At 49.7% G+C, this 27011-nt stretch overlaps 1 pseudogene; it reads right to left on the bottom strand.

The window, feature by feature from the left end:
- LOC104674728 overlaps positions 1 to 27011 on the bottom strand; it is a 116613-nt pseudogene that overhangs the window by 83350 nt on the left and 6252 nt on the right.

The following is a 27011-nucleotide window of genomic DNA, read 5'->3' as shown; positions in this document are numbered from 1 at the left end:
TATTTTAATATGTAGTTTGATCTTTTGAAACACATTTGAATTCCTAATAGATTATAAAATACTAGTTGTGCCCAGGAGGCAAAGGTTGCAATGAACAGAGATCAAACTGCTGCACTCCAGCCTGGGTGACAGAGAAAGACGCCAGCTCAAAAAAAAAAAAAAAAAATAGTTGTGTTGGGTTCAAACCAGAGAAGCAGAACCAGTAGGAAAGATACACAGATTCAGATATACATAAACATATAGTGACACACATCTGCATAGATATAGAAAGGGATGGCTTCTAGCCAGGCACAGTGGCTCATGCCTGTAATCCCAGCACTTTGGGAGGCCGAGGCAGGCAGATCACCTGAGGTCAGGAGTTTGAGACCAGTCTGGCCAACATGATGAAACTCTGTCTCTAATAAAAATACAAAAATTCACCAGGCGTGGTGGTGTACGCCTGTAGTTCCAACAAATCAGGAAGCTGAGGCAGGAGAATTGCTTGAACCCGGGAGGCAGAGGTTGCAGTGAGCCGAGATCACGCCACTGCACTCCAGCCTGGGTGACAAAGCTAGACTCCGTCTCTAACAAACAAACAAACAAAAAACTATATACAGACATACATCTAGATAGATAAATAGATTGGTAAAAGTTTGGCTTCTGCATTTGTGGGGTTGGCTAAGCAAGCCCAGAGTCCACAGGACTGGCCGTCAGGAAATGACAATCACCGGCGGGCTGGAGCCGCAAAGGCAGTGCCAAAGCTTGTTTTTCACAGGCACTCAGGAAGAAAGATCCAGAGGGAAGGGAGCACAATTGTCGATTCAACTGCTATTTGAAGTCTGTGCTCCAGGAAGTCCTAAGCCCTCTCTTTTTTAAAAAAAGAAACATAAACATTTTGGCTTGTGGTGCCACAAGCTGTAGTCTCAGCTGCTCAGGAGGTTGAGGCAGGAGAATTGCTTGAGCACAGGAGTTAGAATCTAGCCTGAGCAGCATAACAAGACTTTGGTTCTAAAAAGCATGTAAAAAATAGTCTGGCCACAGTGGCTCATGACCATAGTCCCAGCACGTTGGGAGGCTAAGGCGGGTGAACTGCTTGAAGCCAGGAGTTCAAGACCAGCCTGGCCAACATGGTGAAACCCCATCTCTACTAAACATACAAAAATCAGCCGGGTATGGTGACGTATGCCTGTAATCCCAGGTACTTGGGAGGCTGAGGTGGAAGAATTGCTTGAACCTGGGAGGCAGAGGTTGCAGTGAGCTGAGATCTCACCATTGCACTCCAGCCTTGGCAACAAGAGCAGAACCCCACCTCCCAAAAAAAATTTTTTTCTAATGAAAAACTTTTTGGAGATAAGGGGTTTTGCCCTGTTGACTAGGCTGGAGCACAGTGGCACAGTCACACCTTACTGCAGCCTCAAACTCCTGGGCTCAAGCAATTCTCCCTCCTGTCTTCCTAGCAGCTGGGACTGTAAGTGCATACAACCATGCTGACTAATTAAAAGAAAAAAAAAATTTAGAGAGATGTGGTCTCACTATGTTGCCCAGGCTAGTCTCACACTCCTGACCTCAAGATCTTCCCACCTTAGCCTCCCAAAGTGCTAGGATGTGAGCCAGCATCCCTGGCCCCAGTACCTATACTGATACATTATTATTAACTAAGCTTCATCTTGATTCAGATTTCTTTAGTATTTCCCATAATGTCCTTTTCCTATCCCAAGATCTCATCCAGGAGACCGTATTATGTTTACTTCTTAAGTCTCCTCAGGATTGCTGGAGTGCAGTGACTCCATCTTGGCTCACTGCAACCTCCGACCACTGAGTTCAAGCTATTCTCCTGCCTCAGCCTCCCCAGTTGCTGAGATTACAGGCATCTGCCACCATGCCCAGCTAATTTTTTTTTTTTTTAATTTTTTGAGAGGGAGTCTCCCTCTGCCCCCCAGGCTGGTGTACAGTGGGGCGATTTTGGCTCACTGCAACCTCTGCCTCCCGGGTTCAAATGATTCTCCTGCCTCAGCCTCCGAAGTAGCTGGGATTACAGGTGTGTACTGCGACTCGCTGCCTTTTTTTTTTTTTTTTTTGAGAGAGAGTTTAAGATGGGGTTTCATCACATTGGCCAGGCTGGTCTAGAACTTCTGGCCTCAGGTCATCCACCCACCTAAGCCTCCCAAAATGCTGGGATTACAGATGTGAGCAACTGTACCTGGGCTATTCTGCAGTTCACTTGCAAAATATTGTTCCCTTTACAATAAATTGCTCTATGCTGCATCACCTTTGCTGTGTGATTCTTACTTAAATTCTTTATTTATTTTCATTATTCATTCTTTTTGAAACAGGGTCTCACTATGTTGCCCAGGCTGGTCTCAAATCTTTGAGCTCAAGCAATATGCCCACCGTGGCTTCCCAAAGGGCTGAGATGACATGTATTAGCCACCACACCCAGCCTAAATTCTTTGAAACTGACACATGCAGTCCTACAACAGCTGTCAATCATTGTACCACTACAATCCAGCCTGGTTGACAGTGTAAGGCCTCATCTAACAAAAGGAAAAAGATATATTAAAAATAAATATATATATATATTTTTTTTTCTTAAAAATAGGGTATCCCAGTCATGCACGGTAGCTCACATCTATAATCCTTGCACTTTGGGAGGCCAAGGCAGGTGATTTATCTGAGGTCAGGAGTTCAAGACCAATGAGGCCTACATGGTGAAACCCCATCTCTACTAAAAAAAAAAAAACACAAAAAATTAGCTGGACATGGTGGAAGGTGCCTGTAATCCCTGCTACTCGGGAGGCTGAGGCAGGAGAATCTCTTGAACTTGGGAGGCGGAGGTTGCAGTGAGCCCAAGAGTGCACCAGTGCCCTCCAGTCTGGGCTCCTACAGAGTGAGACTCCAGCTCAAAAACAAATACAAACAAAAAAGGCAGGGTCTCCCTCTGTTGCCCAGACCAGAGTGCAGCGACGCAATCATAGCTCACTGTACCCTTGACCTCCTAGGCTCAACTGATTCTCCTGCCTCAGTAGCTGGGAATACCAGCATGTATCACCATGCCTGGTGAATTTTTTAATTTTTTGTGCTGATGGTCTCACTATGTTGCCCAGGCTGGTCTTGAACTCTTGACCTGAAGTGATCCTCCTACCAAGTCCTCCTTACAAAGAGCTGGGATGACAGGTGTGAGACACTGCACCAGGCCCCCCGAAGCTGCCTGTTCCTTGAGTACGATGTGTAGCAACAGGAGCTAGAGTGAGAGCAGCACTGTGGGGAAGGGACAGGACTGCCATCCTGAGCTATGTGACCTTAGGCCAGACCCCTCTTCTCCAAGTGAGACCAACCACATGAGTGATCTCGGGAGCCCGTGCCTGCTCAGACCGGCTGGATTTAACTTTGTAGGTGGATGGGTACCTGTGAAGGTTTAGAGATGCTGGAAGAACCTTTTTCCTGGGAAAGCTTTCCAAATAGGGAACAAACAGCCATCCCAGGCCCCGCTGAGGGAGGATCCTACCAGAAGCCCTTACCACTGCCTCACTCCACACCTGTGGTGATGGTGATGTCATCGATCTAGGTAGTTTGTGTCATGTACAGAAGCACAGACTGCTGCAGTCTCATGTAGTTGAAGAAGTCAAAGTCTGTGTTCTGGACAAAGTAACCCTTGGGATACCTAGGGTGGGAGGACTGTGGTTCGCTGGGCCCTTGCCGTGGGTCTTTTGCCCTCAGCTCATTTGCCTCCCCAGATGCAGGGCCTCCTCTCTGTGAAGGCTTATTTTTAAATAATTCTTAATTTTCTTTCATTTTGCTAATAATTTAGAGTATAATTATATAATGATGTTAACATTTTTTGGGGGGTGGAACGGGGTCTTACTCTGTCACCCAGGCTGGAGTGTAATGGCTCAATCATGCTTCCCTGCAGCCTCAAATTCCTGGGCTCAAGTGATCCTCCCACCTCAGCCTCCCAAACAGCTGGGACTACAGCCACGCACCACCATGCCCAGCTCATTTTTCTATTTTTTTGAAGACAGGGTCTTGCTAGGTTGCCCTGGGGGGTGTCAAATTCCTGATCTCAAGCAATCTGCCCGCCTTGGCTTTCCAAAGTGCTGGGATTACAGGCATAAACCACCGTCCCTGGCCTAATAATGTAGAATATTACTTAATGTTTCATAATATGATTGTTAAAGTTTGTATTTGAAATATATTTAAATACGTAGTTTGATCTTTTGAAAAACATTTGAATTCCTAACAGATTATAAAATACTAGTTGTGCCCAGGAGGCAGAGGTTGCAATGAACAGATCACACTACTGCACTCCAGCCGGGGTGACGGAGCAAGACTCCAACTCCAACGGTGGCTCACACCTATAATCACACCACTTTGGGAGGCTGAGGCAGGTGGATCACCTAAAGTCGGGAGTTCAAGACCAGCCTGACCAACATGGAGAAATGCTATCTCTACTAAAAATACTAAATTAGCCAGATGTGGTGGGGCATGCTTGTAATCCCAACTACTTGGGAGGCTGATGCAGAAGAATCACTTGAAACCAGGAGGTGGAGGTTGCAGTGAGCCGACATCTCGCCATTGCACTCCAGCCTGGGCAACAAGAGTGAAACCCCATTTGAAAATAAAACAAATTTTTTTTGTATTGAAAAATTGGACCAGGCTGGAGCACAGTGGCACAGTCACATCTCACTGCAGCGGCAAACTCCTGGGCTCAAGCAATTCTCCCTCCTCAGCCTCCCTAGCAGCTAGGACTGTAAGTGCATACCACCATGCTGACTAACTAAAAGAAAAAAAAAAAAAGTTAGAGAGATGTAGTCTCGCTATGTTGCCTAGGTCTCATACTCCTGACCTCAAGATCTTCCCATCTTAGCCTCCCAAAGTGCTGGATGAGAGCCACCATCCCCAATCCCAGTAAACCAATACTGATACATTATGATTAACTAAGGTTCATATTGATTTAGATTTCTTTACTATTTCCCATAATGTCCTTTTCCTGTCCCAAGATCTCATCCAGGAGACCATGCTATCTTTAGTTCTTAAGTCTCCTCAGGATTGCTGGAGTGCAGTGACTCCATCTTGGCTCACTGCAACCTCTGACCACTGAGTTCAAGCTATTCTCCTGCCTCAGCCTCCCCAGTTGCTGGGATTACAGGCACCTGCCACCATGCCAGCAGTGCAGTGGGGCGATCTTGGCTCACTGCAACCTCTGCCTCCCGGGTTCAAATGATTCTCCTGCCTCAGTCTCCCAAGTAGCTGGGATTACAGGGGTGTGCTGCCATTCATTGTCTTGTCTTGTCTTTTTTTTTCTTTTGGAGACAGAGTTTGAGATGGGGTTTCACCACATTGGCCAGGCTGGTCTAGAACTTCTGGCCTCAGGTCATCCACCCACCTCAGCCTCCCAAAGTGCTGGGATTACAGGTGTCAGCCACTGTGCCCAGGCTATTCTGCACTTCACTTGCAAAATATTTTTCCCTTTACAATAAATTGCTCTATGCTGCATCACCTTTGCTGTGTGATTCTTATTTAAATTCTTTATTTATTTTCATTATTTATTCTTTTTGAAACATGGTCTCACTATGTTGCCCAGGCTGGTCTCAAACCTTTGAGCTCAAGCAATCCGCCCACCGTGGCCTCCCAAAGTGCTGGGATGACAGGCATTAGCCACCACACCCACCCTAAATTCTTTGAAACTAACAACTGCGGCCCCACAACAGCTGTCAATCATTGTACCACTGCCATCCAGCCTGGTTGACAGTGTAAGCCCTCATCTCACAAAAGGAAAAAGATATATTAAAAATAAATAAATAAATAAATAATTTTTTTTTTTCCTTAAAACCAGGGTATCCCAGTTATGCACGGTAGCTCACACCTGTAATCCTTTCACTTTGGGAGGCCGAGGCAGGTGAGTCATCTGAGGTCAGGAGTTCAAGACCAACCAGGCCTACATGGTGAAACCCCATCTCTACTAAAGAAAACCCACAAAAATTAGCTGGGCATGGTGGAAGGTGCCTGTAATCCCTGCTACTCGGAGGCTGAGGCAGGAGAATCACTTGAACTTGGTAGGCGGAGGTTGCAGTGTGCCCAAGAGTGCACCAGTGCCCTCCAGTCTGGGCTCCTAGAGAGTGAGACTCCAGCTCAAAAACAAATACAAACAAAGAAGACAGGGTCTCCCTCTGTTGCCCAGACCAGAGTGCAGTGACGCGGTCACAGCTCACCGCACCCTTCACCTCCCATGCTCAACTGATTCTCCTGTCTCAGCAGCTGGGACTACCGGCACACATCACCATGACTGGTGAATTTTTAAATTTTTTGTGCTGATGGTCTCGCTATGTTGCCCAGGCTGGTCTTGAACTCTTGGCCTGAAGTGATCCTCCTACCAAGTCCTCCTTACAAAGAGCTGGAATGACAGGCATGAGCCACCGCACCAGGCCCCCCGAAGCTGCCTGTTCCTTGAGCATGATGTGTAGCAACGGGAGCTAGAGTGAGAGCCAGCACCATGGGGAAGGGACAGGACTGCCACCCTGAGCTATGTGACGTTAGGCCAGACCCCTCTTCTCCAAGCGAGATCAACCACATGAGTGATCTCGGGAGCCCGTGCCCACTCAGACAGCCTGGATTTTAGCTTTGTAGGTGGATGGGAACCTGTGAAGGTTTAGAGATGCTGGGAGAACCTTTTTCCTGGGAGAGCTTTCCAAATAGGGAACAAACGGAGCCACCCTGGGCCCCGCTGATGGCGGATCCTACCAGAAACTCTCACCTCTGTCTCACACCACACCGGTGGTGACGGTGATGTCATCAATGTAGGTAGTTGGTGTCGTGTGCAGAAACAAAGGCTGCTGTAGTCCCGCATAGTTGAAGAAGTCAAAGTCTGTGTTCTGGACAAAGTACCCCTTGGGATACCTAGGGTGGGAGGACTGTGGTTCGCTGGGCCCTTGCCATGGGTCTTTTGCCCTCAGCTCACTTGCCTCCCCAGATCCAGGGCCTCCTCTCTGCGAAGGCCACCCTGTCCCTCGCAGGAAGACCACAGGGTGAGGCAGGAAGGTGTGTGCACACAGTGGAGGCAGGATGGTACTCACTTGGAGTTGAAGGTCATGTACCGATGGTGGCTGGTGGCACGGTGGGGGGCGAGCGTATTGTTGATGGCAACAGTGATGCAGAGTCGGGAGGGCAGGGGCCCCACCTGGAACAGGCTGCTGCTGTCAGTCTCAAAGGGGAGGTAGCCCCTTCATGCTCTAGCGTGTCAACCCCATTCACCCACTGCAGACATAGGAGATATGGGGAGTGGGTGGCAGGTCAGGGCATGAGGAGGGGCTCTGCTATCGGGCACTCCCTCACATAACCTGCAACATGGGGCTCAGGGACCTGCCAGCCAGACGGGAAGAATGACATGTTGGCCAGGCTGGTATCGAACTCCTGACCTCAAGTGATCCACCTGCTTTACCCTCCCAGAGTGCTGGAATAGTAGGCATGAGCCACTGCACCTTGCCTATTTTTAAATAATACTTAATTTTCTTTCATGTTGCTAATAATTCAGAGTACAATTATATAATGATGTCAACTTTTTTTGGTGGGTGGGACAGGGTCTCACTCTGTCACCCAGGCTGGAGTGCAATGGCTCAGTCATGCTTCCCTGCAGCCTCAAATTCCGGGGCTCATGTGATCCTCCCACCTCAGCCTCCCAAACAGCTGGGACTACAGCCACGCACCACCATGCCCAGCTCATTTTTCTATACTTGTGGAGACAAGGTCTTGCTATGTTGCCCAGGGGGATCTCAAACTCCTGAGCCCAAGCAATCTGCCCGCCTTGGCTTCCCAAAGTGCTGGGATTATAGGCATAAACCACTGTCCCTGGCCTAGTAATGTAGAATTTTACTTAATGCTTCATATCATTTTAAAAGTTTGTATTTGAAATGTATTTAAATATGTAGTTTGATCTTTTGAAAAACATTTGAATTCCTAACAGATTATAAAATACTAGTTGTGCCCAGGAGGCAGAGGTTGCAATGCACAGAGATCAAACTGCTGCACTCCAGCCTAGGTGACAGAGCAAGATGCCAGCTCAAAAAAAAAAAAAAAAAAAGATAGTTGTGTTAGGGTTCAAACCAGAGAAACAGAACCAGTAGGAGAGATACACAGATTCAGATATAGAAAAACATATAGTGACACACATCTGCATAGATATGTAAAAGGTTGGCTTCTGACCAGGCACAGTGGCTCACGCCTATAATCCTAGCATTTTGGGAGGCCAAGGCAGGTGGATCAGCTAATGGTCGGGAGTTCAAGACCAGTCTAACCAACATGGAGAAACCCTGTCTATACTAACAATACAAAATTAGCCAGACGTGGTGGCAAATGTCTGTAATCCCAGCTACTCAGGAGGCTGACGCAGAAGAATCACTTGAATCCAGGAGGCGGAGGTTGCAGTGAGCCGAGATCTCACCATTGCACTCCAGCCTGGGCAACAAGAGCTAAACCTCATCTCAAAAATTAATTTTTTTTAATGAAAAACTTTTTGGAGATAAGGGGTCTTGCCCTACTCACCAGGCTGGAGCACAGTGGCACAGTCACACCTGACTGCATCCTCAAACTCCTGGGCTCAAGCAATACTCCCTACTCAGTCTCCCTAGCAGCTGGGACTGTAAGTACATACCACCATGCTGACCAATTAAAAGAAAAAAAATGTATAGAGATGCGGTCTCACTATGTTGCCCTGGCTAGTCTCACACTCCTGACCTCAGGATCTTCCTACCTTAGCCTCCCAAAATGCTAGGATGTGAGCCACCATCCCCGGCCCCAATAAACCAATACTGATACATTATTATTAACTAAGCTTCATCTTGATTCAGATTTCTTTACTATTTCCCATAATGTCCTTTTCCTGTCCCAAGATCTCATCCAGGAGATCATACTATGTTTAGTTCTTAAGTCTCCTCAGGATTGCTGGAGTGCAGTGACTCCATCTCGGCTCACTGCAACCTCAGACCACTGAGTTCAAGCTATTCTCCTGCCTCAGCCTCCCAAGTTGCTGGGATTTCAGGAACCTGCCACCATGCCCTGCTAATTTTTTTTTTTTTTTTTTTTTTTTTTTTTTTAAGAGGGAGACTCTCTCTGTCACCAGGCTGGAGTGCAGTGAGGCGATCTTGGCTCACTGCAACCTCTGCTTCCTGGGTTCAAATGATTCTCCTGCCTCAGCTTCCCAAGTAGCTGGGATTATAGGTGTGTGCCACCACTCACTGCTTTTTTTTTTTTTTCCGAGACAGAGTTTGAGATGGGGTTTCACCACGTTGGCCAGGCTGGTCTAGAACTCCTAGCCTCAGGTCATCCCCCACCTTAGCCTCCCAAAGTGCTGGGATTACAGGTCTGAGCCACCCGCCCAGCTTGGCTAGTTTATTTTTATTGTTTTTTCTTTTTAATGTGGTAGGTGGGGTCTTGCTCTGTTGCCCAAGCCTCCTGAAGTGCTAGTATTATAGGCGTGAGCTGAATGCTGAGTTAGAACTGCATGATTGTAAGGAAGAAAAGGGGGGTGGGCATGGTGGCTCGCACCTGTAATCCCAGCACTTTGGGAGGCTGAGGCAGGCAGATCACTGAAGGCCAGGAGTTCGAGGCCAGCCTAGCAAACATGGTGAAACCCCGTCTGTACTAAAAACACAAAAATTAACCGGGCACAGTTGGTCACCCCATATTCCCAGCACTCTGGGAGGCCAAGGCAGGCACCTGAGGTCAGGACACTAAAACCAGCCTGGCCAACATGATGAAACCCTGTCTCTACTAAAAAATGCAAGTTGGCCAGGCATGGTAGCTCACGCCTGTAATCCCAGCACTTTGGAAGATCAAGGCGGGCGGATCACAAGGTCAAGAGATGGAGACCATCCTGGCCAACATGGTGAAACTCCATCTCTACTAGAAATACAAAAATTAGCCAGGTGTGGTGGCACGCACCTGTAGTCCCAGCTACTTGGGAGGCTGAGGCAGGAGAATCGCTTGAACCTGCAAGGTTAAGGTTGCAATGAGCTGAAATCACACCCCTGCACTCCAGCCTGGGCAACAGAGCAATACTTTGTCAAAAAAAAAAAAAAAAAAAAGCAAAAGTTAGCTGGGCATGGTGGCACACATCTATAATCCCAGCTATTTGGGAAGCTGAGGCAGAAACGTCACCTGAGCCTGGGAAGTCGAGGCTGTAGTGAACCGAGATCGAGCCACTGTACTCCAGCCTGGGCAATCGGAGTGAGACCGTTTCAAAAACAAAACAAGCCAAGTCCATGCACTCATGCATGCCTGTAATCCCTGCTACTCAGGAGGCTGAGGCAGAAGAATGACTTGAACCCAGGAGGCCGAGGTTATAGTGAGCCAAGATCTCACCACTGTCCTCCAGCCTGGGTGACACAAGAAAACTCCGTCTCAAAAACAGAAAAAGAAAACCACAATTTGGGTAGGTAGATATCTGGTTCCCTGAACTATCCAGGTATGGACAGCCCTCCCATTGGGCTGGGACTGGGCACTGATCTCGCATAGCACACGCCCACCCATCTGCCACCTGCCAGGGTCTCCTTCCCAATCCAGCCCAGGGCAACCAGGGGGCACTCACTTGATGTAGTAGCAGGCAGATTCCAGGTAGGACGCAGGCTCCCTTGGGCAGACCACATCACCATGGCGGGGTGAATCTGGTCTGTGCGCAGCAGTTCTTCCATCACCCACATGTAGTGATGCATAGACACGTTGTTGAAGAGCTGCCAGGGGGCCAGGAGGGAAGGGACAGAGGGTCATGGTGTGGCCCACAGGCTGGCCAGGCAGAGCAGCTGTGCGGTGGGGACTCATAGCAGCACCAGGCCCACAGCGGGACACTCATCAATGACCACACTCCCATACCGGTCACACATCTGCAGCATCTCTTCCCCGTAGGGATAGTGGCTGGTGTGGAAGACGTTGGTGTCAAGGCAGCGAAGCAGGTTGAAGTCCTTCACCAGCAGCAGTCGAAGTCCTTCCCTCGGATCTAGGGGACAGCAGAGCCCAGTGACCCGTCCCTGTCGAAGCTGCACTTTCTCCAAGAGCCAGGACCCTGGAGAGCCACGCCATGAGCCCCCTCTCCAGTCCAACCACCAGCTCCACTGCAGGGTCGTTTGGAGCCATTTGCCTTATCACCCTGAGCTGCCACAGGGAAGCTCATTTGCCTCATCGGCCTGAACTGCGGGACACAGGGAAGGCAAAAGTAGAAGGTGACCAGAAGTAGCCCCCACGAGGACCCAAGAGCCCCAGTGCATGTCTACATTCTCATGCTTCTTGACTCCGTGGAAATAGAAAGGTTTCCCATTGATGAGGAACGGGCTCTCGGTGACAGCCACAGTGCAGATCCCCTACAGAGAGTGTGCAGAAGTTAGAAAAAGGCTCCAGTGATATCTGTGCAGTCAGCCGCACCTACAACACCAAAGCGCCAGGTGCGACCACCCCAACAGCCTGAGCCCCACCTGGCCTGGTCTGCCCTGCAGCAGGAAGACCCCCAGTGCACCTCAGCAGCCGCCTCTGGGCCTGCAAGCAGAGAAGCAGCAATCAGAGGCTCTGCCCTTTCCTGGCTGACCTTGGGACCTGCCCTTCAATATTGGGCCTTCTCCTTGACCAGACGAGGTGGCTCATGCCTGGAATCCCCAGTCTTTGGGAGGCTAAGGCAGTAGGATCACTTGAATCCAGTTCAAGACCAGCCTGGGCAACAGAGTGAGACCCCAACTCTACAAAAAACATTTTGTTTTGAGACAGTCTCACTCTGTCACCCAGGATGAAGTGATCTCAACTCACCACAGCCTCTGCCTCCCAGGTTCAAGCAATTCTCCTGCCTCGGCCTCCCAAGTGGCTGGGATTACAGATGCCCAGCAAATTTTCATATTTCAGTAGAGATGGTGTTTCACCATGTTGGCCAGGCTGGTCTCGAACTCCTGATCTCAGGTGATCCACCTGCCTCTGCCTCCCAAGATGTTGGGATTGCAGGCATGAGCCACTGCTCCCGGCATGTTTTTCTGAATTTTAAAAAAACATTTTTTGGGGCCAGGTGCCGTAGCTCATGCCTGTAATTCCAGCCATTTGGGAGGCTGAGAGGGGTGGAACACATCAGGTCAGGAGTTCAAGACCAGCCTGGTCAACATGGCAAAACCCCATCTCTACTAAAAATACAAAAATTAGCCGGGTGTGGTAGAACACGTCTGTAATCCCAGCTACTTGGGAGGCTGAGGCAGGAGAACTGTTTGACCCTGAGAGGCAGAGGTTGCAGTGAGCCAAGATCATGCCACTGCACCACTCCATCCTGGGTGACAGCGCAAGACTCTGTCTCAAAAAACAAAACAAAACAAAAACACGCTTTTGACCAGGCACAGTGGTCACACCTGTAATCCCAACACACCAACACAGGGAGGCTCAAGTGGGAGGATGGCTTGAGCCCAGCAGTTCAAGATCAGCCTGGGTAACATAGGGAAACCACATCTTCCCTAAAAATAACAAAAATTAGCTGGGCATGGTGGTGCTTGCCTGTAGTCCCAGCAACCCCAGGTACTTGGGAGGCTGAAGAGGGAGGATTGCTCGAGCCAGGAGTTTGGAGCTGCAACAAGCTATGATCTTCAGGCAGAGCAGGTAGTCAAGGAAGTGACCGTTTCCTTCAGAAGTGCCAACCACGGCACTGAGACGTGTGATGTGTGAACAAGCATGTACAGCTACAACCCATGTGCAGCCAGAAGACGACCCAGAATGTGCTTAGAGTAACACCTCTCCCAGCTCCTTAGGAATTCATCATGGAAGACTCCCAGAAAGGGAGTTTCTCCACTGATAATCAGTGCTCTCTCATCCTTAGCAGCAGCCTGCCCTGATTTCTTTCTCAGGGTGAAGGGCATATTTTGTACTTCACTGTGTTTTTTGAGATGGGATCTCACTCTGTCACCCAAGCTGTCTCAGCCTCCCAAGTACCTGGGATTACATAATTGAGTGTTGCAATCTCAGCTCACTGCAACCTCCACCTCCTGGGTTCAAGCAATTCTCCCATCTCAACCTCCCTAGTACTGGGATTGCAGGCGCATGCCACCACACCCGCCTAATGTTGTCCAGGCTGGTTTGAACTCCTGAGCTCAAGTGATCCACCCGCCTCAGCCTCCAAAAGTGCTGGGATTACAGGCATGAGCCACTGTGCCCAGGCTATCCTGCACTTCACTTTCAAAATACTTTTCCCTTTACAATAAATTGCTGCATCACCTTTGCTGTGTGATTCGTATTTAAATTCTTTATTCTTTCTGAAACAGGATCTCACTATGTCACCTAGGCCGGTCTCGAACTTTTGAGCTCAAGCGATCTGCCCACCGTGGCCTCCCAGAGTGCTGGGATGACAGCCACCACGCCCAGCCTAAATTCTTTGAAACTAACAACTGTGGCCCCAAAACAGCTGTCAATCATTGCACCACTGTCATCCAGCTTGGGCAAGGCCTCATCTCTCAAAGGAAAAAGATATATTTAAAAAAAAATTTTTTTTTTTTTTCTTAAAGACAGAGTATCCCAGTCATGCATGGTGGCTCACACCTGTAATCCTTGCACACTGGGAGGCCGAGGCAGCTGAGTAATCAGAGGTCAAGAGTTCAAGACCAATCAGGCCTACATGGCGAAACCCTGTCTCTACTTAAAAAAATACAAAAATTAGCTGGATGAGGCGGAAGGTACCTGTAATCACAGCTACTCGGGAGGCTGAGGGAGGAGAATCACTTGAACTTGGGAGGCGGAGGTTGCAGTGAACCCAAGAGTACACCAGTGCCCTCCAGTGTGGGCTCCTACAGAGACTCCAGCTCAAAAACAAATACAAATAAAAAAGACAAGGTCTCCCTCTGTTGCCCAGACCAGAGTGCAGTGATGCGGTCACAGCTCACTGCACCCTTCACCTCTCATGGTCAACTGATTCTCCTGCCTCAGCAGCTGGGACTACCGGCACACATCACCATGCCTGGTGATTTTTTTAATTTTTGTGCTGATGGTCTCACTATGTTGCCCAGGCTGGTCTTGAACTCTTGGCCTGAAGTGACCCTCCTACCAAGTCCTCCTTACAAAGACCTGGGATGACAGGTGTGAGCCACCACACCAGGCCCCCCGAAGCTGCCTGTTCCTTGAGCACAATGTGTAGCAATGGGAGCTAGAGTGAGAGCAGCACTGTGGGGAAGGGACAGGAATGCCACCCTGAGCTATGTGACGTTAGGCCAGACCCTCTTCTCCAAGCGAGATCAACCACACGAGTGATCTCGGGAGCCCGTGCCCACTCAGACAGCCTGCATTTTAGCTTCATAGGTGGATGGGAACCTGTGAAGGTTTAGAGATGCTGGGAGAACTTTTTTCCTGGGAGAGCTTTCCAAATAGGGAACAAACAGAGCCACCCTGGGCCCCGCTGAAGAAGGGTCCTACCAGAAGCCATCACCACTGTCTTGCTCCACGCCAGTGGTGATGGCAATGTCATCAATGCAGGTAGTTGGTGTCATGTACAGAAGCACAGACCGCTGCAGTCCCACATAGTTGAAGAAGTCAAAGTCTGTGTTCTGGACAAAGTAACCCTTGGGATACCTAGGGCAGGAGGACTTTGGTTCGCTGGGCCCTTGCTGTGGGTCTTTTGCCCTCAGCTCACTTGCCTCCCCAGATCAGGGCCTCCTCTCTGCGAAGGCCACCCTGTCCCTGGCAGGAAGACCACGGGGTGGGGCCGGAAGGTGGGTTCATGCAGTGGAGGCAGGATGGTACCCACTTGGACATGTCGGTCACGTACGGACGGTCCCTGGTGGCAGGGTTGGGGTGGTGAGCATGCTGTTGATGGCAACAGTGATGCAGAGGTGGGAGGGCAGAGGCCCACCGGGAACAGGCTGCTGATGTCAGCCTCGAAGGGGAGGTAGGCCCTTTCATGCTCTAGCATGTGGACACCATTCACCCACTGCAGACATAGGAGATATGGGGAGAGGGTGTCAGGTCGGGGCATGAGGAGGGGCTCTGCTATTGGGCACGCCCTCACATAAACCGCAGCATGGGGCTCAGGGGCCTGCCAGCTAGACGGGAAGAACGACATCCCAGTGGGGTAGATCAGGCCACCTATCCTCCTACACGGGGCACAGCCCCCAGGGCAGGGTAAGGCCCCCCACAGTCCCACCCCAGGAGACAGGCTGTGGGTGGAATCTGAGGGTCCCATGCTGTTCAGCAGCTGCGCCCACTCACCTGCCCCACCTGCTCCTGGCCACCCTGACCACAATGGCATAGAAGTGGGCACTGCCAATCCTCAGCACCACTCTTGTGTACAGGTCCTGGATCCATCGCTTCAGCAGGGTCACTTCCCGTTCATACCACACCGAGCTGACAAAACGCCCAGTCCTGGCTGATGTCATTGAAGATGGAGAGAACTGGTATGTCCAAGGTGGGGCCCAACTGCAAAGAGAAGGGCTGGGCTCAGCTCCTAGGCCCCCAAAGGTATCTGGGACCAGTGTGCTATACAGCTGTGCCCCCAGGCCTAGCACAAGGCCTGACACATGGCGGGGACTCCTGGTGGAAAAGACAGAGAACTTGCTGATGACAGGTCAACTGCCAGGGCAGGTTGTACACCCGGGTCACTGTGGCCCCGAGATCCTTGTTGGAGCGGATGGGACCCAGTATCTCCCAAGACAGGGGTGAACCCAGGGGCACATCCCAGCCCAAGGCAACAAGGTTCAGACTTGTGACTAAGATGCAAATGACCCACAGCCTGTCACAGGGAGGAAGGCTGCTTAGGGGGATGGGGCAGCTCTGCTTAGGACACTGTGAGTGAGGCCCATGCTGGCAGCCAGCCCTCTCCTCTCTTTCTCTTGTACTGAATACCACAAAGTCAGAAACAGAGGATGTAGGCTGGGCACGGTGGTTCACACCTGTAACCAGCACTTTGGGAGGCAGAGGCAGGCGGATCACAAGGTCAGGAGTTCCAGACCAGCCTGGCCAATATGGTGAAACCCCATCTCTACTAAAAATACAAAAATTAACTGGGAGTGGTGGCGGGCGCCTGTAGTGCCAGCTACTCAGGAGGCTGAGACAGGAGAATCGCTTGAACCCAGGAGGCGGACGCTGCAGTGAGCCAAGATCGTGCCATCGCACTGCAGCCTGGGTGACACAGCGAGACTCTGTCTCAAAAAAAAAAGAAAAAGGAAAAGAGGATGTAGCACAGGCAAACGCGGTGAAGACCTCACCGGATCCCACTTCTCTGCTGACCACATCCAAGTCAGGAGGGCAACGGGGTGGCGTCCTTGGCCTGATGTCACTGTCTGTCCTCTATCTGAACCCTGAAAACCAAGCTACCTTCCTCCCTCAGCAGAGCCGACCTCAGAATGTCTAAAATGTCCCCTCCTCCCGATCCCCGGGCCCAGCTCTGTGCAGGGCCTGCTCCTCAGGCCTGACGAGTGTCTGGTGGCTCATGCTTGTGATGAGCGCTTTGGGAAGTCAACGTGGGAGGATGGCTTGAGGTCAGAAGGTCGAGATCAGCCTGGAGAATGTACTGAGACCCTGTATCTTAAAAAAACAAAACAAAACCAAAAAGTTGGTTTTTGTTTTGAGACGGAGTCTCAGTCTGTCTCACAGGCTGGAGTGCAGTGGCGTGATCTCGGCTCACTGCAACCTCCCCCTTCCTGGTTCAAGCAATTCCCCTGCCTCTGCCTCCCAAGTAGCTGGGATTACAGGTGCTCATCACCACGCCCGGCTAATTTTTGTATTTTTAGTAGAGACGGGGTTTCACCACGTTGCCCGGGCTGGTCTTGAACTCCTGGCCTCAGGTGATCCGACCGCCTAGGCCTCCCAAGGTGCTGGGATTACAGGCGTGAGCCACCAAGCTCGACCAAGTTACTTTTCTTTCTTTCTCTTTTTTTTTTTTTAAATTAGGCATGGCGGTCTCAGCAAACTTGCAAGGCTGGGGTGGAAGAATGGCTTGAGCTCAGAAGTTAGGATTGCCCCATTCCGCTCCAACCTGGGCGGCAGGGGCAAACTCAGTCTCCAACACATTTCAAAAATTAAAAATAAACATTAGAGGGCAGGCGCGGTGGCTCAAGCCTGTAATCCCAGCACTTTGGGAGGCCGAGACGGGCGGATCACGAGGTCAGGAGATCGAGACCATCCTGGCTAACACGGTGAAACCCCGTCTCTACTAAAAAAAAGACAAAAATCTAGCCGGGCGAGGTGGCAGGCGCCTGTAGTCCCAGCTACTCGGGAGGCTGAGGCAAGAGAATGGTGGGAACCTGGGAGGCGGAGCTTGCAGTGAGCTGAGATCCGGCCACTGCACTCCACCCCCAGCGATAGAGCGCTATTCCGTCTCAAAAAAAAAAAAAAAAAAAAAAAAAAAAAAAAAAAAAAAAAAAATTAGAAAGGACACTGCCCGGGCTCAGCCTTCGCCTCCGGACGCTGCTGGACAGGAGCGCTTCCTCCTCCTCCCTCCTCCTTCGCCCTGGCCCTCCGGGTCCCCCTATTCCCCCCGGTACCCCCGTCTTCCAACCCCGCGCCCCCAAGCCCGTTGACCTTTAACCTCCTCCGGGCCCCCAGCTCCGGGGCACTCAGGTGAAGGACGGTGCAGGGCACCGGGTCTTACGCCATTCCCAACGCCGGGCTTCCGGGCGCCTCTCGCAACGGTCGCCGGTACCTCTGCTCCTGGAAGCCCAGGCGTCGGTTTTCCGAGAAGTCGGCTTGGAAGCTTCAGAGGCCATGGAGCTCCTTGCGCTCCCGCGACGCGCTCTCCCTGGTGTACAGCATCCAGCCCAGCAGCGCCTGCGGGCAGCCACACAACAGCGGCCCCAGAGCCGCCCAGGACACCGCCACTAGTCAGGTCATACTTCCCGCTCCCTGTCTTGGCAGCCAGTCTGAGGGGATGAGAGCGGCGCGCTGAAAGCCTTGCGGGCCTGTCGCGTGACGCGCCTGCGGCGTGAGGCGCGTGAGGCCGTCAGCGCCATGTTTGTTAAGGGCAAGTGCCAGGCCTGTAGGGGCGGGGCGGGGCCAGGCGCTGCCCAATAGGACCTGTGGCTGGAATCCAGGGCTAGGCCTTTGGGGAAGCGGGACCCCCATCCTCAGCTCCACCCAAGAAGGGCGTCGTCTGCTCTCCATCCCAGCAGAGGCTGGACGATCCAGGGCGGCAGGCCAGGACAGAACCCCTGAGATTGGTGGCCTCACCCTTTCTTCAAGGGGCACCTCCACTTGATTTCCCCAGCGGGAATTGGAGCAGGCCCCAGGGGAGCCTCTTCCATGACTGCTGGATGCAGCCTCTTGCAGGGATGCACCTCCTTGGGAGGCGTTCGTAGCCTTGACACTGGACCTCTGGGATCCCGACCCTAACCAAGGGGACAGGAGCTCCTTCTTAGCTTTTAAGATACATGAAGACACAGGGAGAGAGGCCAAGTGCAGTGGCTCACGCCTGTAATCCCAGCACTTTGGGACGCTTAGGTGGGCGGATCACTTGAGGCCAGGATTTCGAGACCAGCCTGGCCAACATGGCGAAACCCCCTCTCTACTGAAAATACTAAAAAAAAGATAAAAATAAAAAAAACGGAGCCAGGCATGATAGCAGGCGCCTGTAATCCCAGCTACTCAGGAGGCTGAGGCTGAAGAATCACTTGAACCCAGGAGGCGAGGGTTACAGTGAGCCAAGGTCACACCACTGCAGTCCAACCTGGGTGACAGAGCAAGAATCTATCTAAAAAAAAAAAAAAAAAAAAAAAAAAAAAAAAAAAAAAAAAAAAAAAAAAATTCCAGGGAGAAGGTGCCCTGCGGGATCCCACTTTACTCCAGTAGCGAAGGCACCGTGTGGAAGGCTAGAGGAAGAGATCTGGAGACAGTAAAAAAGACATAGGTTTATTAAGGGGACTTTCACACAGGTGCAGTGGCTGTGGCTGGACATGAGAACCACTACACTTGTAAAAAGCATGCAGCTTCCATAACATTTTCACTTAGCATCCTTGACCTGTTACTGGTGGAAGGTATCCTAGTTCCCACTGGTGAATCCATACACAACTGAAACAACCTCAATTCTTGCCTCCTCAGAAGAAAGAATTTGACTGAGGGTCATAAGGTAGAAACCAGATAGAGGCAAGTTGCAGAGCAGGAGTAAAATTTTATTAAAGAGCAGGACAGGAATGGGCGTGGTGGCTCATGCCTGTAATCCCAGTACTTTGGGAGGCTGAGTTGGGTGGATCACCTGAGATCAGGAGTTGGAGACCAGGCTGGCCAACATGGTGAAACCATGTCTCTACTAAAAGTACAAAACTTAGCTGGGTGTGATGGTGAGTGCCTGTAATCCCAGCTACTTGGGAGGCTGAGGCAGGAGAATCTCTTGAACCTGGGAGGTGGAGGTTGCAGTGAGCTGAAATTGAGCCACTGCACTCCAGCCTGGGCTATAGAGTGAGATAGTATAAAAAAAATCGTTATTAAAAACTATAGAACAGGAAGTAAAGGAAAGAAGGAAAGTACAACTTGGAAGAGGGCCAAGCGGTCGACCTGAGAAACCAAGTGCCCAGCTTGACCTCTTGACTCAGAGTTTCACAGGTTGGCATCCTTCCAGGATCTTGCCACTCCTGACTCCTTAGCTTGGGGCTCCGAACACACTTTCTTCTTTGACCATAAAGTCATTCTGAGGGTACACATCAGTTACGGCTGTCGGGTGCCTCTGCCATACAGAGGGGTCCCTCTGGTCCTAGGAACCTGGACTGGACACAATTGCTTGTACGATTACTCCCCCACCCCTTTCCTCATGCTCGCCAAATCCACCTTCTGAGAATGGACCTTAATACTGGAAATGGAGTCCCCAGCATAGTGAAAATCAATACATTCTAGAAACTGACAAAGCCTAAAGGCCTTTTCCCAAATGTTTATGCTTTTTTTTCTTATTTTCTTTCTTTAAAATTTACTTGTATATTCCTTTAGTGAAATGTGTACATGCTTAAATTAGGATATAGTTCACTGTTTATGAGGCAGCTTTAGGCCACATTTAACAAAAGTAAGAAAAAGTAGGATGCAAAAGTTTATACAGTATGTAAAAATCAGTAATTCAGGACGGGCTTAGTGGCTCACACCTGGAATCCCAGCACGTTGGGAGGTGGAGGCAGGAGGATGACTTGAGCCTAGGAGTTTGTGACCAGCCTGGACAACATAATGAGACCACTGTCTCTACAAAAAAAAAAAAAAAAAAAAAAAAAAAAAAAAAAAATTACCCAGGCGGGGTGGCACACACCTATAATCCCAGGTACATGAGAGGCTGAGGCAGGAGCATTGATGAAGCCTGGGAAGCAGAGGTTGCAGTGAGCCAAGATTGTGCCACTGCACTCCAGCCCAGGTGACAGAGCGAGACCCCATCTCAAAAAAAAAAAAAAAAAGAAAGAAAAAAACAAATAAGACTAAAGGGTGCCCGAGAAGATGCCTTTCCTTTTTCTTTCTTTTTTTTTTTTTGAGTCTCACCCTGTCACCCAGAGTTAAGACAGGTGTCACTCTGTCACCCAGGTTCAGGTGCAGTGGTGCTATCACAGCTCACTGCAGCCCCCGACTCCCGTGCTCAGGCGATCCACCTGCCTCAGCCTCCCAAGAAGCTGGAACTACAGGAACACACCACCACACCTAGCTAATGTGCTGATTTTTTATAGAGATGGCGTCTTGCTCTGCTTAACAGGCTGGTCTCAAACTCCTGGCCTCAAGGGATCCTCTCACCTTGGCCTCCCAAAGCGCTGGGATTACAGGCATGAGTCACCATGCCCGGTCTGAAGACTTTTAAATGTTGCCATATTCAAGATGCATTGAAACTCACCTGTGTTTGATGAGCCTGCTTGTTGCAAGTGAGTAATATAAAACACACTGAAATACCTTAAGCTTCTCAGGCTTTGTACCTTCCTCTGGAATAATCAGTGTATTCCAAAAGTAAATCCATAATGAAGTCCAGTATTTCCTTCCTTCTTGGCTATGAAATAGACAAAAAAAAAAAAAAAAAAAAAAAAAAAGGCAAGCTAGCCATTTCCATCTCACTGTAGGAGACTCTCCTGTTTGCTTTTTGACTGTATTTGAGAAGCGGGGGCCTGACTGCTTTCCTCCTTCCTAAGCACAACTTCCTTTACCTAGGAAATTCTCAGCGCGACCTACATGGATTAAACCAGCTTCCTCACTTTGTTTCCAATATTCTTACAACCAAAATGTCCAGAAAGGGCAAGGCAATCTGAAAAAATGAGGACGGGTACATTATCCCATGAGCCACACTGCCACTTACACTGGTTAGTCATGAAATCGGCAAAATTCCAGATGAGTTCTCCAACCACGTATTTTCTGCATGTTTGATCCAGACCCAGATGGTACTGCTCAAACAGAGTGTTCTAGTAGTCTTCACTGAACATCAGAGATGGATCCTAGAATTCAAGGCAAAGAGAATTTAAGAGTCAGGACTGGCAGAATTGTAAATGTTAGATAGAAAATAAAGAACCACTTGATGGTGATGATAATATGTGACCTCACAGGGGCCTGTAGTGACTGCAGAACTCACTGATGCTAGGGTAAAGACATCCAGGGAATGATCTAACCCAGAATAAAAAAGGAGGTTTAAAAAAAAACAACATGGCCAGGCGTGGTGGCTCACGACTGTAATCCCAGCACTTTGGGAGGTTGAGGCCAGGCAGATCATGAGGTCAGGAGATCCAGACCATCCTGGCTAACACAGTGAAACCCCATTTCTACTAAAAATACAAAAAATGAGCTGGGCATGGTAGCGGGCGCCTGTAGTCCAAGCTACTCAGGAGGCTTAGGCAGGAGAATGATGTGAACCTGGGAGGTGGAGCTTGCAGTGAGCAGAGATCGTGCCACTGCACTCCAGCATGGGCAACATCGAGACTCTGTTGAAAGAAAGAAAAGAAAAGAAAAGAAAAGAAAAGAAAAGAAAAGAAAAGAAAAGAAAAGAAAAGAAAAGAAAAGAAAAGAAAAGAAAAGAAAAGAGAAAAGAAAAGAAAAGGAAAGGAAAGAAAAGGAAAAAAAAGAAAAGACAAGGAAAAGAAGAAAGAGAGAAAGAAAGAAAGAAAGAAAGAAAGAAAGAAAGAAAGAAAGAAAGAAAGAAAGAAAGAAAGAAAGAAAAAGAAAGAAAGAAAGGAAGAAAGGAAGAAAGAAGGAAAGAAAAAGAAAGAAAGAAAGGAAAGTCATTAATTAGTAACTGCTTTATTTATCAATGTAGTTTGATATTCAATTCATCTTACTTTTCCATCTCTATCTGCTGGTACAGTCTTAAGGCTGAACTACAGTAGAAGTAAAAATATGCCTTGGGACCAGGCATGATGGCTCATGCCTGTCATCTCAGGGCTTTGGGAGGCCGTAGTGGGAGGACAGCTTGAGCCTAGGAGTTCAAGACCAGCCTGGGAAATACAGCAAGACCCCATCTCTACCAAAACTATAAAAATTAGCCAAGCATGGTGGCACACACCGGGGGTCCCAGTTACTTTGGAGGCTGAGGTGGGAGGACTGCTTGAGCCCCAGAGGTTAAAGCTTCAGTGAGCTGTGTTTGCATAACTGCACTCCAGCCTGGGTGACGGAGCAAGACCCTATCTTAAATAAATAAATGTATGTATGTATGTGTGTATGTACGTATGTATAATGAAATTAAGCCAGGCTGGGCATGGCAGCTCAGGTCTGTAATCCCAGCACTTTGGGAGGTCAAGGCAGGAGCATCACTTGAGCCCAGGAGTTCAAGACCAGCCTAGGCAACACAGTGAGACCCAGTCTCTACAAAAAGTTTAAATATTAGCCAGGTGTGGTGACGCATGCCTGTGGTTCCAGCCACTTGGGGGGCTGAGGAGGGAGGATCATTTGAGCCCAGGAGGTTGAGCAGTGAGCTGTGATTATGCCACTGCACTCCAGCCTGGGCAACAGAGGGAGGCTGTCTCAAAAAAAATTATTTTTAATTAAACTAAATAAATTCAGCTATTCTAGTCATATATCAAGACCTCAATAGCCACATGTAGCTAGTGGCCACCATTTTACACAGTGCATATATGGGGCATTTCTATCATTTCAAGGGTTCTTTTTTGAAACAAGGTGTCACTCTGTCCCCCAGGTGGGAGCGCAGTGGTGCAATCATGGCAGACGGCATCCTTGACCTGCTGGGCTTAAACAATCCTCCTACCTCAGCATCCCAAGAAGCTGGGACTACAGGCAAGCACAACCATAACCAACTAATTTTATTTTTTATTTTTCTTATTTTTTTGAGATGGAGTCTCGCTCTGTCACCCAGACTGGAGTGCAGTAGCATGATCTTGACTCACTACAACCTCTGCCTCCCTGGTTCAAGCAGTTCTCCTGCTTCAGCCTCCTGAGTAGCTGAGATTACAGGCACACACCACCACACCTAGCTAATTTTTGTATTTTCTTAGTAGAGATGAGGTTTCACCATGTTAGTCAGGTTGGATTCAAACTCCTGACATTGTGATCCACCCACCTCGGCCTCCCAAAATGCTGGGATTACAGATGTCAGCCACCTCGCCTGGCCACAACTAATGTTAAATTTTTTGTAGTGATGGGGTCTATGTTGTGCAGACTGCTCCCAAACTCCTGGGCTCAAGTGAGCCTCTGATCTCAGTCTCCCAAAGTGCTAGCATTCCAGGTGTGAGCCACCACACCAAGCACCTGCAGCACCCAGATCTATCAGTGCTGACCTAGAACCTCTCGAGAGTTTCTTAAGAATTCAGAACTGGGGCCAGGCATGGTGGCCCATGTCTGTAACTCCAGCACTTTGGGAGGCCAAGGCAGGTGGATCACTTGAGGTCAAAAGTTCAAGACCAGCCTGACCAACATGGTGAAACCTCACCTCAACTTAAAAAAAAAGATTAGGAGAATGTGGTGGTGCACACCTGTAATCCAAGTTACTTGGGAGGCCAAGGCAGGAGAATCACTTGAACTGGGAGGCGGAGGTAGCAGTGAGTCAAGATTGTGCCACTGAACTCCAACCTGGGTGACAAGAATCGTCTTCTGTCTCAAAGAAAAAAGAAATCAGAGCTGGGTACCTTTTCAAAGAGGATGAGCAAGGGTGCATATCCACGAGCCACTTCCCCCTACTTGACTAGTTTGCAGAAGTGGCATTCTGTGAGCACAATAAATTTAAGGGTGCAAACAGAACAGCGCAGTCCACTGTGGGTGGCTGTTCTTTATGTGTCAACGGGAGTCCCAGGAGCTGTGACAAACGAGTGTGAGCTGGCTGGGGAGGGAACGAGGGGCTGGAAGGGGTTCAGGAATCCACATAAAAAAAAAAAACACATATAAAGCAACCTATCTTTGGTGAGGAAGACAAAAAAATGAGAGGGGTATAAAAATGAGGACAGGCTGGGTGTGGTGGCTCCTGTCTATAATCTCAGGATTTGGGTAGGCTGAAGCAGGCATATCACTTGAGGTCAGGAGTTAGAAAGACCACTTGAGCATGGGTGATAGGAGGCTGTCTGGAAACAAGGCCAGTAAGGAGGCCACTTTTGAGGACCAAGCGAGTGGGGCGGAGGCCTGGATGCTGGCAAGAAGGGAACGTGGAAGGGGTAACGGGAGGTGAGCCCAAAGGTGAAGCAAGGGGAGCATTGCAATGGGCACAGGCACTCCCTCCTGAGGGGCCGATGCAGTCATTGTCACAGATAATCTTTGTTTTGTTTTGGAGACATGCTCGCTCCATTGCCCAGGCTAGAATGGAGTGATGCAATCTTGGCTCAGTGCAACCTCTGCCTCCCAGGATCAAGCACTATGAGCAATAGTTGGCAGTTCCTCCTCAAATTAAAAAGACAACTACTATGTCATCTAGCAATCTCACCACTGGAAAATACAAAGTACATGGATGTATTATGCTCCCTGATTACAAATGACATAGAAAAGCTATAGTGATCTAAACAATGTGGTATTGGCTTTAACACAAAAATACAGAACAACAAGACCCAACAAGGGAACCAAACCCAAATTCATGTATGGTGGACACATTTAAAAAAGAACACCCAGGGAAAGAGACACCCCGGGCTGCCTTCAGAGGGGCCACAGAAGTGTCCTGGGGAGACCTGCAGCCACCTCTCACCTGGGCTCCAGATGGTTTCTACTCCATGAAGATTTCCAGAGTTTCCCCTCAGCCACCCTCAGAGTCACGAGGGCTTCTGTGGGCTGCAACCATCTGTCCCAGCCTTTCCTGTCTCCATGACACACCGTGTGACCTACGTATACTGCAACATGTAGGTGCATGTACCGAAAGCGTACAGTTAAGATGACCTGCAAGTGATGCTACTCTACGTCTTCCAGAGATTTTTCAGATATCCCCAGAGAAAAACAAACTAGTGACATTCCATGATTTTGCAAACTGGCACCAGAAACAGCACAGAAACAGCTCCCTATGCACCATGAGACACACTCCAGACCCGCCCTTCACTCACAAATTTAACACAGGAGCATGAATCCAGGCAGTCTTCACTCCTAAAGGCCACTTAACAGCCTCTATCAGTCAGGAAGTCTTTGATCTGGGCCAGGCTGCCGACCCACAGGGGTGAATTGTGCCTCTAATGCTGAACGTTGCTTCCCCTCACTGGGCTAACCCCCACCCTTGCACCAAGAAGGGCCCCCAGGGAAACTGCTATCTGACATCCAGAAGCTCATGTAAAATGCTCCAGCATCATGGATGGCCTTGGCCACCTCTGGTACTAGCCTTTCCCCATGTGGGGCTCACTCCCTGATTCTTGCTTGTACAGACCAATCTAAAGCGGCTGAGATCTCCTGCTCCCACAGCCTCCCTGGTCACCTTGATGGCATCACACTGGCCTGAGGCGGGTGTCTGCAATCAAGAATGAGGTACCCACAGGCTGACTTCCCTGGTGTGGGGAATAATGCCTGGGGCCTCCAGACAGCCTACCCAAGGTAAAGAATCCAGCTCTGACACAGCTCAAAGACTGTGTGGCAGATATGGAGAGACTGTCCAGGCTTGTCTCCTCTTCTGGCTCACTGGATTCTTAGGAAAATTATTGAGACACTGAGCATAAAGCTCTCAGCTTATGGCTTAAAATGCCACAGGGAATCAAATCAGGGTGACCAAGGACCAAAGAACTCTCCTTGGCTGGGAATGGGGGATCAGGGTTGCAGAGATCAGGGGTACAATGTGATACCTGTGCCATAAGGGAAGAAACTGGGGATCTGGTCCACCCTGGGATCCTCAACCTGAGTGTGAATCATTGCTGAGCCCTGAGCTCACCTGCCCCTTAGGAGTTCATTGTGACTGCAGTCCAGAGGGGTCAATGTCTTCACTGATGTCAGAAAGAAGTCCTGGGAGATGCGGAGGACATCCTGTAGTGGCAGGCACTCTGGGTGGTCCACAGGTGTGCACTTCAGCAGGTCCTGGGAAAGGATGAGGTGGTAAATGGGGGCTGTATTTCTGGGATTCAATGAGAAGTCCCTGGGGAATGCTCAGTCCTCACCAAAAGAATTCAAAGGGCCGGCACTCAGAGACCTACACTCATGCCTGCAAAATCTGAACTGAAAATTAGAATCGGAGCAGCAGGTTTGACTCTAAAAGGGCCCCAACTGGCTTTTCTCCCTGCTGCAGTCTTTACTCTTTTCTCCTGGGAAAGGCAGCCAGGTGGAAGCTCATCTCACCAAGCAACTGGGAGAGACACCCCTCTACCTACCTTGCGGCTGATCCAAGGATCCTGGAGACCAAAGGACAGGGATTGGGGAAGCAGGATGTTCCGACCTCCACCGAGAGTAACTGGACAACTGCCAAGTTCAATGGCTAAGCTCTATTGAGGCCCTGGCCCTGTTGGCCTGGTTACCTCAGGCCAGGGAGGCATACTCAGGGCCCAGGATCCCTCTGCCTGACTTTTCAAATGGTCTGTTCTCAGTGACTCTGGTGCCCTCTCACACTGGGCTCAGGCTTCTGAGAAACTCCTAAGCCCTCTCTGGCCCTTCAAGGGCCTTAACACTCATGTGTAGGATCAGGATGCTGTCAGTGACGTACTTGGTCAATGGGCTGGTACAGCAGAGCTGTTGGGGACAGCAGAGAGAAAAAGGACAAAGACATACAAAGAACCACT

This window comes from Rhinopithecus roxellana, chromosome 13, assembly GCF_007565055.1.
Source record: "Rhinopithecus roxellana isolate Shanxi Qingling chromosome 13, ASM756505v1, whole genome shotgun sequence".
NCBI classification, from domain to species: Eukaryota; Metazoa; Chordata; class Mammalia; order Primates; family Cercopithecidae; genus Rhinopithecus; species Rhinopithecus roxellana.
This window is presented reverse-complemented; position numbering and strand designations above follow the sequence as displayed.